At 32.8% G+C, this 5,369-nt stretch overlaps 1 protein-coding gene across 2 annotated transcripts in view; it reads left to right on the top strand.

Moving 5' to 3' along the window:
• Positions 1-626: 626 nt before the first annotated feature.
• LOC106464936 (dual 3',5'-cyclic-AMP and -GMP phosphodiesterase 11A-like) overlaps positions 627-5,369 on the top strand; it is a 103,148-nt gene continuing 98,405 nt past the window's right edge. For both annotated transcript variants that reach the window (XM_022392754.1, XM_022392753.1), the window contains exon 1: positions 627-818. The gene's annotated coding sequence lies outside the window, so the exon portion shown is untranslated. The remainder of the gene's footprint in view (positions 819-5,369) is intronic.

Here is a 5,369-nt window from a genome sequence, read left to right as displayed (position 1 = left end):
TAACCAATCAAAATCTATCTCAGAAGCTGCAATGTAGCGTAGATTAGCTCGTATTTGGTAGCCTTAATATAGTGTCAAAAACACCACCATTAAATGTTCGTGAATCATAATCAAATAGGTTAAGTTGTTATTCCTTTATTAATGAATAACAAAACACGGGACACCTTAACTTCTGATGAGATAAAAAACAGCGAAGGACAAAAAACAAAACATAATAACAGATTGAAGAGTAATAGAAATCCCCCCACACACACAGCGTCGTGAGAAATGATCGAACGAGTGGAGTATGCTCAGAACAGGACAAGTCATAAAGTATGCGTGTATGAAATAATAAATGAATTATAAGTTTTAGTTAGTATAGTTTCACCTGACTTTAAGCATGAACGAGAGTTTAATTTCTTATAGATCATAAAAATATTTCACGCCAAGTTTAATGTTAATAAATTAGTAAATCACAGTTTTAAACATATTTTATTCATCATATTCTATTCAGACCTCCCTCAAACAAAAGCAGACTACAGATAATAAGAGTGCTCACTAGGTGGCGCTTCATTTGGAAACGTAAATGCTCAGTAACGGATTTCTAGAACAGTACAGTATTTCCTAAGTCCTTCGAGGTAATAAGTGCTGCTGTTCTCTCAAACTCTATATTGTCAGAAAAATTGTATTGTAGAGATTTCGGAGGATAAAAAAAAAAGACTTGCAAATTAAAAAAAAATTTTTATTATGACAAAGTGTAACTGATAGGGAACAAAACTATGGAATTAGCACTGTAACGCAGGTGACATAAATAGAGTGAGGGACGGTAAAAATAAAAGGTAAGTTCAATGATTTATAAACACAAATAATTTTCAGTGAAATATACGTATATGTGGTGTGAAGATAATTCATTTTAGCTCTCAGTTTGCTGGTAACTTTCTATTTGATATTTCTGAAATGAAGTTTGGAAAGTTGCGCTTAGTCAAGTTGGTTGTTTTTCATTGTCGATGTTTATAAAGCAGTTGTTTTAGTTTATATATATATATATATATATATAAGCGTCTCGAAGTCAAAGCATGACCATTAGTGATACAGAGGTAACAGTTAATACCACAATTAAACAGACTTGTCTGCCATAAGTCATATAAAGTTGACAGATTTAGAAAATAAAAGCTTTATCCTTCCCAGTCCGCTTATTACAACATTACTTACATTCCACCTCTAATTTCTAAGTTCCAATATTTGTCCACCTCACAGTCACGGTGTGATTACCTTGTCATGTTACCCTAGTAGTTTCGAAAATTTTAAACACGAATCTATGAAACGTTCACGTTAGGTTCTAATATTTTCTTTTAATTTCTCCGAAAGTTTATTGTAGGAATTGGTTAAGTAGCCGGTGACGACTAACGGTAAAAATCGAATACTTTAACTTTTAAGACTCCCGTAACCTATGTTTGAATCTCGTACTGGAAAGCTGGCGCTCGATACACATCGTTCATTGTTTCGTTTGTACAGGCTACATTATATTTTCAGTACCAGGTTAGATACAACAACACATTAAAGTCTTATAACAACCCCTGCCAATTCCATGTTAAATACAACAAGAGATTAAAAACTTACGAACAACCCCTGCCAGTACCAGTTTAGTTAAAACAACACATTAAAGACTTGCAATAACCTCTGTCAATTCCATGTTAAATACAACAAGAGATTAAAGGCTGGAACTAATGACTATTTTTCTGTTATCATGTAGTATTGAATTATAATTATGGGTACATTTTTAATATTACCACTTTTTAGAAGCGGCATAGCGGCTCATAGAATGGCAGAGTTTTTCAAGTACAAACTTTTAGCTCGTAGCTCGGTCGTCTCTTGAACGATTTCATATCTAATTACCGTTTTAGACTCGGGAAATTAATTACTCTAAAATAATTTAAATTTGAGGGTAGGCTGGTAGAGATCCTGACGAGTGGTAAAATCGAATTGTGTATACGCTAGCCTCACTCTTGGTATTGCTGTCGCACAAAAATAGCTAACTATAAAAGGGTTATTCATTTTCTCACTGTCGAGAACGCTTTCATGACAATGTTTTTAATGTTCCACAATACACATCGTCTCTTAGCAATAAAACTATCATCTGATTGTTCTTAGGCTAACTATGGTGTTTATGTTGAATGCTCAGTATTCATGTTGATTTGTTAGAAAGGTTTGTTTTTGTTATATATATTTTTGATAACTTCAGTGATATAACAGCAAAATAGTTTAATTTGAAAGTTTTACGACATGGAGTTGTAGTCAAAATCAAAATAAAAATTTACAAAGTAGTGTTTCAGATAAGCCTTACTTTACGTTTATGTATTAAATTAGACTAGAAATAGGCCTACTATTACTAACGTTATAGTCAGTATTTAAACGTTGAAGTGGTGAATAAATGTTAATTGATAAATATTCTCTTTGTATTTTAACACACGTTATCTACTTGGCCTTAAAACTTAAAGAAAATAAACGATCATTACTACCACACATCTTTTATCCTTTGTACAGTCGAAAGAGTTAAAAATTTGTCGGAATGTCCGCACTATCTTTTCTGATTCTTAATCTACAATACAGTGAAAAGGTTCAAGAGTTATTTAAGTCTTTCAGAGTACACACGTAATTTTGTTCACGATAACGTTTCATTTTTCTGTTTAATTTTTATTAAAAATGTGATTAAAGAATTACTTCGAGTAAATAAGAGTAGGTGCATTTTTGAGGTACTAATTCGTTTTAGTTCTACAATTTTCGTTAATCATTCAACAATAGTCACCGTCATTTTTTACGGGCTATTATACTAGTGTAGCTAATATAAGTTAAAAAAAATGTATCGTAGATTAATTTACTCTAATCCTGTCTACAAGAATTTTAAGTGCCACGGCTATTGAGGATTCCTCTTTTTTATATAATTGGTTAAGATGCTATACTAATGATGTATGAAAGTGACTTTGCTACATACCGATCAAAGATGAAGTATCGGTTGAAGTTACAGTAGCTTTCCAACGATGCTAGATATAAGTACATGAAACGTATCTATTTCTTTATCGCTGTTATATTCAGAAGATGTAAAACGTGTAGATATTTACGCCTAGAACTACACAGTTCGAAAACTTGTAATTCACCACATGCTGGAACTTCCTGGGTGTGGCGCATAAAGTTTCGGTTGCTTTCAAGCCAGCTCTTTAATTATCTACCGTCAAAAGGCCACTGTGAATGGAATAACGAATTAAATTAACGTTTTATGTATTTAAGGAAAACAAATATTTTCACAAAAATGTCAGTGGCGGCGCTAGACATTAGAAGGCTAAGCGATTGCTTGTGGCCCCCGGGTAGTTTAAGGGGCCTCAGGTTCAATGGGATATATTTTGTCGTCAGGACTTTGACTTTTGCCTGTTTTAGTATCGTACTCATTTGATAGTGTTTTAAAATGAACGAAATATAAAAATATATATATCACTCTGTAACGAATGGACGTTTAAAAGTTGCAACAAGACCCTTCTCAATTAGGCACACGTGCTATGCGGGTGTGCTGAATCGTCCCGAACTGCAGTATAAACAGTGTGCATGACTTAGTTGAGAGAGGAGATACCGGCGTAGTAGTGTTTGTATATTTTTGGTTTTGTATAAATATTGCAGTTTGTATTTTTAGGAGGTGGGTTTTGGGATCGAAATATATTCCTGTTTAGGGTCCCCAGTGGGCTAGCGCCGTCCCTTGAAAGATACGTGAGCTCTTCTTTAGTTTAGTGTGAACATGAGTATTTTTGTTTTCAAAATATTAACTTGTACCTTTCTATGAGACATACAACACTTTATAACACTGGATTTTGAGAGGGCCGACTGCAGTTGTACGTCTTGGGTGCGTGAAAAGCATAAGAAGACATTAACAAATATATTTTATACACCAGAAAAGATGAAGGATAGTTTTATTATTATAACGTAAGACGAGTGTTTTTTCTTTTTTTTTATAAGATAAAACCATAATAAGAATGAGTATTAAAAAGGAAACAATAACACGAGCGCTTTCACTTGCAGAATGTGGGCTTTTGTTCATCAGGATATTTACTTTTTTTCTGTTTATCCTTCGTGCTTTGGAATAATAACGAGTGTTTATGTTGGAAAATACATTTGGTGGAAACGTGTACTTAAAGTATTGACGACAATGTAGTAAAAGTAAATTCGCATAACGATGTTTTTGTTCTATCAACTCGAAAACGATAGTTTTTGTTAATTCTACGCGAATGAAATGTATTTAACAAAAATGGTATCTTATATTGACACATACAAACGATGTTAACATGCTTTACCCGAAGTTGTGAATGTGTGTGTATGTGTATTTAAGTAGCTTTACAGCACAGATTTTTTGCCGCGGTATAGCGGCTGATAGAATGTTCGAGTTTATTTTGAAGTACGAACTTTTAGCTCATAGCTTACTCATCTCTTGACTGATTTGAAATCTAATTACAGTTTTGGACTTGTGAGGTTAAACTCTTTCGATTGATGTATTTCATTACATCCAAAGTCTCATATTGATGCCCTCTAATCCCACCTAAAGGAATTTTAATTTGAGAGTAGGGTGGTAGAGATATTGATGAGTAATAAAATCGAATCGAGTATACGTGCGCCCCTCGCTTGGCTTTGCTTTCCCGCAAAAATATAGCTAATAAAAAAGGAAAAAAAAAGGGATCTTAGATTAACATATTCTAATCCAGCCAAAAATAATTTGTAGTGCCGCGGCTATTAAGGATTCCCTCTTGTTCTTTAAATTTTAAACAAAGAAAAAAATCGTATTTCGACAACTTTCATAAGATTTGCTAGAATACATAAAATGAAAAGTAAATGTTGAGATAAACCGTTAAGTGATTTGTCAAAATTGTCCATAAACTTTAGTCCGTTGCCGTTTCTATTATTTTGAACCATTATATGCACCTAGTATTCTTGACTCTGTTGAAGTAACTTAATTTTGAGCTTTTCTTATTTTTATGGGTTTTTACATTCTTACTTTAAACTTCATATATTGTTTTGTTAGGAACTATATTATGGGGATGATGTTTTTGTGTTTCGATCACTGTTTTATTAATCTGCTACAAAATTCTTGAAACGTGCGTTTATCCCTCAATTATCTAAACATAGTTGCGTTGTGCAGTACCAGATAACTTAATTATTTTCCTGATACTTTCTGAAAACAACTTGCACATGTTTTATTAGTGAACAACGCATTCAGTAGTTGCTATATATATATATATATATATATATATATATATATATATCTTCGTCTACTACTACTCGTTAGTTATTAGTTAATTAGTTATTTTACTTAATTACTTAATTACGTATTGTACGTACGTACCTACCTACGT

This window comes from Limulus polyphemus, unplaced genomic scaffold, assembly GCF_000517525.1.
Source record: "Limulus polyphemus unplaced genomic scaffold, Limulus_polyphemus-2.1.2 Scaffold1789, whole genome shotgun sequence".
Classification (NCBI taxonomy): Eukaryota; Metazoa; Arthropoda; class Merostomata; order Xiphosura; family Limulidae; genus Limulus; species Limulus polyphemus.
This window is presented reverse-complemented; position numbering and strand designations above follow the sequence as displayed.